Genomic DNA, 13,050 nt, shown 5'->3' on the forward strand with positions numbered 1-13,050 from the left:
TTGTTACATTCCTTAAAGAGACACCCCGTCGTTAAGCAAGCAGTCACTTTCAAGAAGAAAATCAACGTAATTAGTTTTATAGTAATATCATATTCAAATAATACGGCAAAATCAAGTAACGACAGTGGACATGCGAATAGTCATATGCACCGAATATTGTTATGGTTTCAGTTTTGTCGCATGGTTAACCTCGTGGATTTTCTCTAGGTTTTGTTTACTCCTCTCTCTCTCTCTCTCTCTCTCTCTCTCTTTCTCTCACTCTCCGTAATATCATTTGAATTAAGTATGCATAAAATTATGGTGAAAATATTTCTCTCCGCAATATCCCTTGAATTAAGTATGCATAATTATGGTGTAAATATATGCCACGACGTGGTATTTGAAATACATAAATATTATAACTGTTCATTTTGTTTATTTTATCAAGATTATCAAGATGAAATCGTTGACTGTTGCTTTAGTGGCATTTTTAGCGACTGTACTTCCTTACTGCCACGCCTACTGTTACGCCAGAGAAATAGTCAGACTATTTGGTAAAGTATACATTTTGTTGTTGTTATTTCTGATTTCACCTTTGACTTATTCACAACACGACAAGTCGGACAAATTACACTTCGCTTTGTCGTGCCGCGACTTGTCGCCTCGAAAGTCAATCACTGCGCATGAGCAAGCATTCTTCGGTTAAGTATGGAAGCCTAATCCCGACGAGACGAGGGAGCAATTATTCAGTATTTGTTTTTGCTTGCTACACCTGAGAATTACACAGATAGGATTGAAATGATCGTTTGCTTAAATTTGCAGCTAACGGCCCGTAAAATTAGGAGTCTATATTTCAGAAGAGAGTCAGTTTTATATGTTGATATGTATTCTAATGCATGCTTTCAATATATATATATCGTAATTGAGAATACACTATGCTAGCTTTGCTATAATAAAAAATATTTAAAATTTAAATCCCTTTTTCTTAGGATGTTTCTATGCAAGTTTCTTTTGCGGAATACGCTAAGGCTTTTTCTTGCCCACACCCCAATTTCAAATCTCCCTGACTTTGCCAAAAATTAGGATTAACTGTATCGCTGGTTCACTAACGAGAAGGTCTGCGTCCAGCATGGCTTCCCCACGTAATGGTACCTTTGTCAGTTGGAATTTTAAATAAAAGTAGGCCGTGGAGCCGCTGTCTGGGCAAAATTTACCGCGTCTTCATTGATGCAGAGAAGTACCCTGCTTGATAAACTAAGACGTAGTTTAAATAAACGTGGTCTGTCCCCAAAATGTTTTTGTTTATAAAAAGTATATAAGTTTTAATATAGTTTCTAATAAACAAAATAACGTATTATCACCAGGAACGTTCAAATAACGACATATAATGTTATGTGATTGAAAATGAAATGAAATGAAATGGGGTTTAACGTTCTATTGTTCTGCTCTGACTGGGCAAATGAAGAAGGGCATACGCCATACAATGTGCTATGAGGAAAATTTCGTCCGGACAGTGGCGCTACGGCCTACTTTTATATCGAATTCCAACTGCCAAGGGATCTTTTACGTGCACGCCAATGTGTACACGAGATCTCGGTTTTTCGTCCCATCCGAACGACTAGATAGAACAGTAGGATGTTAATGGGCACTTTCTGCTTAGGGTGAGTAGAGTGATAAGCAATTTGATTGCTAGATACTTTATAAAAAGATAAACGTACAAGTAACATATAAATGTTATCTATTTATTTTGGGATTGAGGTTGGGCAGAGATAGTCCACAAATACTTTAAATCTAAAATAATAGCCACAATCAAGCAGTAATTAAAGATACATTATGGGAGATTAGATAAAGAGCTGGCAGTTCTCACTATAATAGTTAAAAACTAGATAATGTAAAGGAAATTTGCTGAAAATATCAGTCAAATTGATCCACTCTGAACCGAGATTTTACCGATTTTATTTTCGGCCTAGCCCCGATCATCATTACTAAAGTCGGTACGATAAAAAAAAACATAGTCTCGATTATCCAGTTCATGATTAAATCATGAATGGAAGTCGAACAGCAAATCGGAACCTAATCCAATAAACATCGCAGGCTAGCGATGACACCGGGGGTTGATTATGGTCTGGATAAGTTAATTAATGTCTAATTAATAATTTAGATAACATCTCAGGCCTAAAGATCATAATTATTACAAAACAAGTAAAGATTAATTTTGGTCCAATAAAGGACGCCCGACATTGTTGCCTTGAGGTAATACGTGGATGAATTAAGGTCTTCAATTCTGTACATATACAGTACATTACGCGGTTACGTGTCTTTTTTCTTTGGATTCTTAATTTCAATGGTATTATCTTCTCTGGGATCTACAATCTTGGCTTTAATGCATTTATCTTGTGTGGCGGTTATGTGACGCCCCCCTCCCCGAAGGTACTTCAAATGTTTTTATGGGGGGTGGGGGAGTGGCGGTGGTAGTAGGTGTGTGTTTGTGTGTGTGTGTGTGTGGTGGGGGGCGGTCTTGATTTCAGTGTTATATCTATAGTCTCGTCTTTAATATTTCAAAAAAGCATTTGATTCAGTATAGCGAATTGGCCTTTTCTACAAATTAGTTAAACATAATATAAACGGTAATGTATATAATATTATACAATCTGTGTGTCATAAAACAACTTATAAGATAAAATCTAATGATAAATTATCCAAGGTAATTTCTTCGACGGTTGGTGTCAAGCAGGGTTTTAACATGAGCCCAACCCTGTTTAATATATGTTAATGATCTACCAAAGTACCTTCAAATATCAGCTAGCACCCCGCTGCTTAATGGTAAACTGTTAACTCATCTTATGTTTGCGGATGATTTAGTTTTATTGTCTTCCAATGAGGCTAACCTACAGAATCAATTAAATAATTTATCTGAGTTCTTTTCGGATTGGCAACTGAAACTTAATCCGAATAAAACAAAAAATAATGACGTTCCTTAATTCTAAAACAAGTAAAAAGCAAAAGTGTGTATATAAATTTTATTTTGAAGAATTTAAACTCAAAAATAATTAACGATTACTAGTACTTCTAGCTTTAAAACAGCATTTTGTGACCAAATGAAAAAAGCCCGACGAGCGTGGTATGCGATAAGACAGAAACTATGCTGTACTGAATCCCTGGCCTCTACAGTAATGATAAAACTTTATCATTCTATTGTTAAGCAGATAGCCCTTTATGGGGCAGAGATTTGGGTTTCATACGTTATCAAAAACAAAAACATAATTAAGATTGACAGATGGGATAAATTTGAAGAAAATAGAAGTACGATCTTGTAAATCCATTTTAAATATGCCAGTAACATGGGATGTCTAGCTGAATGTGGTAATCATCTACTATCTCTGGACATATATCAGCGCACGCTTCTTTACTTCAAAAGATTCTTATCGGATGATAAAAACAAACCCCTTGACGCGTCATTTGTAACGGATTATGAACTTTCTTGTAAAACTGCTGGTTCAAGACAATCGTATTGTCATAGCATAGGGGTTTTAACCAGATATTTTGAACTTGAACAAAATGACCTAAAATCTGCCACCGAAAAGAAACTTGTCGATCTTTTCCTAATAGTTACTGATCAACAAGAAAATTCACAATCGATCCATAAACTTCTGACGTATGGGAAGATTAAGCCAGATTTTTATGCGATACCGTTCTATCTGCACTCCGTTAAATCGAAGGCCCATAAAGTTGCGCAGACTTCGATTAGGCTTAGCACACACCATCTCGAGATAGAGAGTGGTCGTTATAAAAATATTCCGCCACATGCACGTTTATGTAAACAATGTAATAATAATAAACAAAATACCATTTCATATTTGACTGTAATAAATATAACAATCTTAGAAATTCTAAATTTACGCCAATTTTCAAAAGCAACCGCACATCTCATGTAATATGATTACTGTTTTAAATCCTCCAAACGAAAATGCTAGTCAGGTTACCCGTTAAGCAACACCCCTGTTCAATACAATATGTTTATTATACTAAAATTTACGGTAGAAATAGTTTGTTTACTTTCCAGCTAGTTTAGATAATTTTCGTTTTAGCTCTATACTGATTTTCATTATACAGACCATCTTTTAATGCTTATAGATTATATCAAATTGCATCACCCCAGATGCTATATTATAATCATGATCAACTTTTGTTTAAACTGTGTATGCTGTCCTTGGTGGATGCAATGATACAATAAAATCTTATTTATCTATTAATATGTGTATCTTGTGTGATGTATGTTTTTATTCTGAAATATTGGAATAATGTGTTTTTATTTTAGATATAAAAACAATGAGTCCAGTCGATTACTGCGAATTAGGAACAAAAAAGTGGGAGATAGATGAGCAAACAGTAGATTTAGTAACATGTGAAATATGCACATGTAGTTCAACTAGTTTGACTTGTTGTGGGTAAGTAATTGGCAACATATCTTTATATGTTATAGTAGCATTGCAGAATTTAGCAGTCTTGAGATATTTCACTATAGTAGAGGGGCGGAATTACATGAAAATTTTAAAATCATTTCATGTTAGACACGTGCATACCACCGCAATAAAGTAGATCGCGATGTGCAGTATATGGCTGGGTGGATGCCAAGTGTAGCGATGTCAAGTCGGCACGCCTTGCATAGTTTAGTCCTGGTTTACATTTTTTGTTACGGTATCTGTGTGTGAGTTGTATTTTACGTCCGCTTCCATCGAACTATTAAAATACAGATGTGACGTCATACTTTGATGTTGGAGTACCATTATTTCAAATAATCGTACGGGCAATGTACCAAGCGTAACTTGACGTATTTCATTGCAAAGCACGTGCAAGTGTCTGTATTTTAAGTTGTTTAATGGTCTCGAGCTTAAGACATTGCGTAATATATTGTAAAAACATTCGGGCCTCACGGCCCTCATGTTGTTACAATATATTACTTAATGTCTCGCTCTCGACCATTAAACAATACATAAAGATGGGGATGAACTGTTATCATGTTTTATATCATAAATATAATTCTCTGGTTCCAGTTAACCTGTAATTTTACACCCTTGTGAGTTACGAAAGAGTGGGCCATGTGGACAGGAGCCCTGTGGTCATAACACAAGCATCAATTTTAAAAAAAGGTTCCACTATTAACCATATCCCAAAACTGTCACAACTCTAAAAAAGTGAAATAAAAAGGGTTGGGGTATAAGTGGCATATCTTTTTATTACTTTATTTTTGATCACTTCTTAATAAATCCTACATGATTTTGTAGTCTATTAATTGGACTACGAGTACGAGATGTAATAGTTCGTTTTATGATGCAATGAAATCCTAGGGGTCATTAAGAATTTATTAAAGGTAAACAAAGTGACCGGTACGTAACTAAACAAGAGTTCAATTTTATTCATCTGGTATATGTTTCACCAATGAATAAAACGGACCTGGGGTTGATTCACAATACATATGCTGCAGGTAATCAACTAAAACACATTTGTGTGTACAAGAAAAATAAGTGGGCTATGTGTGTTAAGGGAGTAATAGGCCTACTGTATATTTAGAAAGGTATCCCCTGTTTTATTTTTTTAACTTATGTCATGTTTTTTTTTTACAGAATTGGATATAACGCAGGGAAAGCTTACACACCAGAAGGGTGTATTCAGAAAAGACTAGAAAACTGTTGTTACCAATTTGTCCTAAGAGCAAATTACTCTGTCCCTTGTCGTCGTGAAAGGTGCCCCTGATAAGCCTAGAGAACAAATAAGATACACGCAATTAGTTATATAGAACCAGTTATATTAACTATAGATCCATCTGTAAAAATATTAACTTTGTATTTCAATAAAATGTGAACACAGTTGTCCTTCTTTGTTGCATATTTAAGATAAATTGAAAACAGCCCAAGTGAAATGAAATGGGGTCTAACGTCCCACTATTCTGCACCGACTGTTCTAATGAATTGAAGACGGACATACGTCACGCAGTGTTCTATAAGGGAAATTTTACCCGTACAACGGCGCTACGGCCTACTCTTATTTCGAATTCCAACAGCCAATGGTTCTTTTACATGTACGCCAATGTGTACACGGGACTTCGGTTTTTCGTCCCACCCGGACGACTATACCAGGGGCGGATACGGGAATTTTGAAAGAGGGTGGGAGCAAACGAAGCAAAATGATTTTGGACCGTTTTCTTATTTACCAGAATAAACCCACAGTGAACTAAACACGCAATTTGTTACATCTAAAATGTTTTTGATATTCTTATTGACGACATTCCCGACAAAGATATAAGGAAAGAAGGAACCCTGAGCGTTACCAGCCCCAAAAAAAATTATTCTAGCTCTTTGAAGCTTGATATACAATTTATATCATTTTATATAATATAATGACAAACAAGTAAAAAGTTAATTGACAAAATATTTGGGACCATTTCTTGCGATTTTTCATAGAAAAAAGCATAGCAAAGTGGACTAAAAAAAAGTGCAATTTGTTGTTTGTGATATTTTTATTCCCGTTTCATATGTTGACACAATATTGTCCGCGGCACAGTTTTGATTTCTTACCGATATGTGGTAACACCTATCATTCCCTGCAAAGAGATTTAAGAATAGAAAGAACCCCGAGCCGACATATAGCCAAATAAAAAAATTCCTAGCTCTTTGAATCTTGATATATACAAATATACTTTCGACGTTTTTATATAATAAAGGACATGTTGATTGTTCCTTTTGAGATTTTATAATATTTTATACAAAATAATATACTCAGCCAAATTAAAAACTTGACACTGATGAATTTCAACAATTTTTTTTTCTGGTAAGTCAAATAAATTTTAAAGTGTTTCTAACAATAGTAAGTAGTAAGAAGCCTTTAATTTCATAAAATTGTAAAGTCACGTACGTGACTTTTGAGCATATAAAGATGAAAAACCTGAAAAACACGTACAAACACAAACTCGTGAGGTCAATCGATGCAAGTTTGCTTAAACTGAACACGCGCACGTAACTTGAACTGGAAAAACAAATTAAAATTGTTATTTTCATCTTTGTTAGAAAATGCCGCGCCTTTCAAATGTAGAACGTCTACTTGCTATAGGTAGGCTCTATGCTGGTCAGTCTGTGGTCACTGTTGCAAGAGCCTTTAATTGTTCACGCCAGACAATAATTAATCTTAGAATGAGAGTGCGTCAAACTGGAACTATTGCAGACCGCCCAAGGGCGGGAGCGCCACGTGTGACGTCACTCCAGGAAGATCAAGCAATACGATTACGTCATCTTAGAAACAGATTTGTCACTGCAACCTCCACAAGTAGAGAGATGTTTGGTGGAAGGGTAACTGCACAAACTGTTCGAAATCGCTTGCAGGCTGCTGGTCTTCGAGCTCGGAGGCCCTATAATGGACCAATATTGACACCTCTTCATCGCCGTAACCGACTTGTGTGGGCCACAAGACACATAAGATTTACTCAAAGACAGTGGAATTCGGTTGTCTTTAGTGACGAATCTCGATTCACTTTGAGATTTTCCGATGGCAGGGTCCGAGTGTACCGCAGACGAGGTGAACGTTACGCTCAAGTATGCGTCAGAGAAGTTGACCGATTTGATGGCGGCAGCGTCATGGTTTGGGGTTCTTTTTGTGCACATGGACGTTCTCCTCTTGTTTTCCAAGGGAACTTAAATGCTGTCCAGTACAGGGATCAGATTTTGCAACCTGTTCTTCTTCCGTTTATGCAGAGACATGGGCCTGGACTAACGTTTCAACAAGACAATGCTCGACCCCATACAGCAATTGCTACCCAGAATTGTTTTAAGAAATGCCGGTGTCCAAGTCCTGGATTGGCTGTCGCTTAGCCCCGACCTTAATCCTATTGAACACATCTGGGACGAACTGGGTCGACGTGTTCGTCAGCAAGTGAATCCACCACTGACGTTGCAGAACCTTCAACATGCTCTTGCTGAGCAGTGGCGACGTCTTCCTCGGGTAGTGTTTACTAATGTTCTGAGATACACGAGAAGACGTTGTGTGGCAGTACGAGACGCTAGAGGAGGCCACAACCGTTACTAAACACTTTATTCAGATTGTTGTCCAAGTCTGTGAATTTCACTTTGGGGGTACTGTGACATCATGAACGTTATCAATGTCAAGGACTTTGGCGAGACGTATTCTTGCTTTCTGTTGATGCCAAGGTCGTCTGTGCACAACATAACACTAAAACAGTTGCCTTAAACCAAATATTAAAAATCTAGTCCCAAAAATCCCGAGTGTCAAATTTTTAATTTGGCTGAGTATATATTGACAAATCAGTAGCATATTTATGTGTTCCAACATGTTAAGCAAAGTTAGTATATAAAAGCTCAGTAGTTAAATTTTAATTTTCGAAATGATCGGTCCACACCCGGCGCCGTTTTTGAATCGTACTTTAAATCCCGCAAACACAAAAATAACAGTGTTCCGACAGTCCAGATTAGTTGTTGGGTAAGCATAGAATTACGAGAACCCCAAATAAGGATAAATAAAATGTAGAATATGCCATTAAAGTTTATAGAAAATTGACAGCTAAATTGATGAAGTTAATATCGTAAACAGTGTTATTTCGGAGAAAAGTTTTTATTAGAGAAGTGATTTAAAATAAGACAATAAAAAGGGTGTGTGTGTGTGTGTGTGTGTGTGTGGTGGTGGTATACAGTATACCTGTATTAAATAATCTGTTTAACAGATCACGTTTGATGGCGCCCTTGCTTATGTTTTGTGTAAACAATGTTTTATTTCAAAGGAATGTAAAAGGACCAGGGAGCAGGCATAGATTATACAACCCCCCCCCCTCCTCAAAATGTCCCCCATAGCACGGCGTATACCCGTCTTGATTAGCCTGGATGGAATATTTGTAAAAATCTGAAATTCGTCGACACTGTAGTATGAGGTTATCTCCCTTTTATACGCCAACTCTAGGCAAGTTTAAAACAATAAGCTGATCTCACCACCGTCACCATTCCAGTTTACAAGCGAATGTGGAAATTGTCTGCCGTGGTAGTCCAATAGCATATACTTATATGTATTTTATCGGGACCCGCCTCAAAAGTTATTGTTACCCAGCCCGTTTTCTGCCCCACCCCCTCCCTGTACATACACCGTGAATTTAGGGTGGTACAATAAGGGGAAACAAGTAGTGATTTCACCGAATGTCTTATTACTATTCACTCTATCTATTCTGATTTGGAAGTCTTGGGGGACGCTGAGTACATTTAGGATATGAACGTTATGATTTGAAAATACAAAATTGCGGAAATCTAAGATGGCAGCTACATTGATTGACATGTTTTGTATATAGACTCGCTTTTTTGTATTCGTAGGTATACAGTAAAGGTCCGTTCATACATCATCCGTATCCGTATCTGTAAATACGTGCGTGAATACGTACTGGTATACTTTAGTCATTTTTAGAGAAAGGGTTCAAATAGAATCCGGCACGTATTGCGCACAAAAACAACTGCGTCCGTTAAAGGACAATATTGGTGCCAGTCATTATCACATATGCGTAAGAGCTGGTTAAACACATTCCAAATATATTTTTAACACAGAGATCATTGCTACGATAGCTGAGTAATACAGGTTTCCCGTATCGGAAGTGACGAACGCCAAAGGAAAAGATGAGTCGCCGCTCTATATAACTGACTGAAGCGACGAGTGATAACAGATACACGGCCGAATTTCTACTCACTAATAATTCCTTCGAAGACCAAAAGTTGTTATATGGGACTGTAAGAGGATACCTGACAATTCAATAAAGTAATTGAATGTCATTAGATAAGAGACAGACAATTCAGCCTTGAAAGCCGGACGTTTTCGCGTTTTCTGTTTGAAGTAAATTGAACGGCAAAACGCGGATACGGATGCGGGTGCGGATACGGATGCGGATACGTTTACAGTTGAAAATTCGAAGAATTGCCATATAGAACTTATTAGAAGTTTATCGAAGGTTGTAAAGAACAATGGAAACTTCTGCAATGCATATTATACAGATAAAAATAACGATATATATCAAACATACCCTAATAACTGTGCTTTGCGGGTAATTAAATAGGTCCACAGAGTTGTACATTCCATTCGGATTATAGCCCCTATTTCATTGAGATGACCACTGTCATGATCGGTCGTATTATTTATTTTACGTCTTTTTTGTAAATCATATTTATTTTTCATTTTGAGTGAAGCCTGTATTATATCCCCAGGACCGTACCTTGCAGTGGATGCTAACGGCTGGCCCCCTGATCCATTCACTTCATTTGATATTTGTTGTTTATTTCTTGCAATGTCTGTGTAGTTTGTTTTGTCCGCACATTTGTCTTGTCCGCTCGTTTGTCTTGTCGGCTTTTTGTTTTTTGCATAATGTGCGGTTCTCCTGCACATATCATTATAGTAACACAATCACCATTAGAAACACTATAAAAACACTTATTAGACACCACAATTATCAATAACTGAAATATATATTTGGACATTTATTATTTTAAAATGAAGTTATAGAGTCGCAGTGGGATCTATATGAGAACTGTCGTCTGTGAGTGATCGGGAGCCTTGCATGAGTAAAGTTATCTTTTGTCGATAATTTCTGAAATTTCTGAAGAATCTCTGACGCCACTGAACATCCGGTTTGTTGATGGTTATCCCATAGAGTGTTCATGGTTGGTGTTAAGTGAGAATTATCATCTAAGGCTGGGCAGTATCTCTGGCGTTTCAGGGTGACCCGAACAAGTCCTACCATGACAGACCGTCTAGTAAACGTTACCGATATATTTCATTTCTTTCTGGAGTTGAACATCGCAGAAATGAAGAACACTTGTTACTGAAACTTGAAACCAATAAAATGCATTAATACACAAAATAATGTGAAAAAAAAAGATTAACTGACTCTGAGGAGTTTTTTTTTTTCTTTTACAATGCAACAGTTGGTCACCCTCGAAATCAATCAGCAACCACGTCACAAATTCAGTGCACTAAGACTTAAGTTAAGAATTTACTCAACTTTTAATCACTGTTTATGAGAAATATCTTTCATCCATAAACACGAAACATTGCACGTAGTTTCTTATTGTATTGACGTATTTGATACATTAAAACAACAAAAGCTTTATAAAAAACGGCTATATTTTAGTTCAAATAAGGCGAACAATTTTGAGTAAATTCCTAACTTTAAGTATGAGAGTGCTTTGTGAACTTGGGACCTTAGCGCCTCTCACAACTCAAAGCAACTAGTTCTAGTCAGTTGCCCATGTTTAAATTTCTGCAGTTCGCTTCAATTGGACTAGGACTAGTAATTATTTCCCCTTGCGAGTTATAAATAGACATTTTTTCCCTTAATTTTTGTCTCCCCTCTTCCTGCATTTTTGGGTTGACTTTTTGGTCTGGAAATGGAAAACAAGGGGTCAAATTTGCAATTTCTTAGCAGTTTGGGGTAATACTGATGATATTGCAGCGGAGTGATAAGGGGTGTAAAATGTCTTTCTGCAGAGCAATCATTGTGTCGGAAGTGAGATTGCCAGATGTGGTCCCCATTGTGCCTATAAAGATTGGAACCATTTAACATTAAAGTCAATGGGCCAATAATTGCTAGTCTGAGACCAACTAGCGGCAATTAGTTGTCGTCGACATGAATGCTCTTACAACTGGCCTTAACTCGTTTCCATGGAAATAACATCACGTAATAAGAAACATGTGTCATGTGACTTTATAATTAAGCAAAATGGAAGCGAACGAAGACACCCACGTTTCAAATCTTGATGGTGAGCACTAACCCTAACCCTAGCCCACAATCCTCAGGAACAATCACGTGCCCTAACCCTGTTAACAACTCTTGCACTTTGACGAAATCTGCTGGTGGCCTTAATATTTGGGGTGCTTCTTTTAAGGTATTCGCCATTTTGTTGATTAGGCGATGAAAGAAATATTAGTCACGTGTCAAGTGTTATCGCTATCAGTTCTGAGTCGACATGAGCGCTCTGAATTCAGTTGCTCTCAGTTGTCCTCAGTTGTTGATATGTTCGACATAAGCTCACCTGCAAATAACTGGAACTAGTTGCTTTTGAGTTGGGGGTGGGGAGGGGGGTGGATGGCCGAATGGTTAGCACGTGCGCGCTGCGCTGTATCATACGGTCTGTCATTGAGTCAACTGGCGGGGTTTGGAATCCCCGGTTGTACGTGACAAGGAGTAGGGTCGCCTGTCCAACCTCGTGGGTTTTCTCCGGGTCCCCCGGTTTCCTCCCACTGCTAAAGACCCTACGCGCAAGCGAATTATTGAAATAAAATTGAACCATGTGTTAGTCCCGAAATGATCTAATTTGTGTCGAGTGGACGTTAAACCCCATTTCTCTCTCTCTCTCTCTCTCTCTCTCTCTGCTTTGCCCCCCCCCCCTACATGTTTTAACAGTTTTACGTACATATCTATGCTAACGCGCAAATCGAAATGCCTGTATTATTACTGTATTTATAGGGTCAAAATACAAATAATTTTTCTAACCTAAAGATCGATTTGTTTTAAATTTTCTTTCTCTTGACAAAAAACACGTCTTGTGGGCTCGACAACGTACTCAGTAAACTACAATTCTATATTATAACTATTTGTATACATACACTATGAAAGATACCGATATCTTCAATAACCCATTGTAAGAATAAACTTAAATTTCCGTACAACGCATACTTATCACGAAGTAGAAATGGTTCCACTACTGATTTCTCCCGTCTTGCCCTGACGAAGGGGCTGGCAAAGACAGACATCTCGTGTACACAATCGAGTGATCGTAAAAGATCCCTTGGCAGTTGGAATTTGATAGGCGGTAGCGCCGCTGTCCGGGCAAAATTTCCCTCACAGCACACTGTATGAGTGTATCGATTGTAGCGGTTGACAAAACAAGACGCCGCTAAAATATTGCAGCTAGGGTAGAAGTACTGTAAAGGGGGGCTCAGATCGACCTTACGACGCGACTCAACTGGTCGCCGACTGGTTTTCCGGCGACTGCCGGCGATCGTCGCACAATTTCCGTCGCCGATTCTAGTCGATCT

The 13,050-nt window shown here is 37.7% G+C and overlaps 1 long non-coding RNA gene across 1 annotated transcript; it reads left to right on the top strand.

The window, feature by feature from the left end:
• Nucleotides 1-402: 402 nt before the first annotated feature.
• On the top strand, nt 403-5,849 carry LOC126829921 (uncharacterized). The gene is made up of 3 exons (XR_007683588.2): nt 403-533; nt 4,298-4,427; nt 5,604-5,849. It is a non-coding gene; the product is annotated as an uncharacterized LOC126829921 (long non-coding RNA).
• The last annotated feature ends 7,201 nt before the right edge of the window (nt 5,850-13,050 follow it).

The sequence above is a fragment of the Patella vulgata genome, chromosome 1 (genome assembly GCF_932274485.2).
Source record: "Patella vulgata chromosome 1, xgPatVulg1.2, whole genome shotgun sequence".
In the NCBI taxonomy this organism is placed as follows: Eukaryota; Metazoa; Mollusca; class Gastropoda; family Patellidae; genus Patella; species Patella vulgata.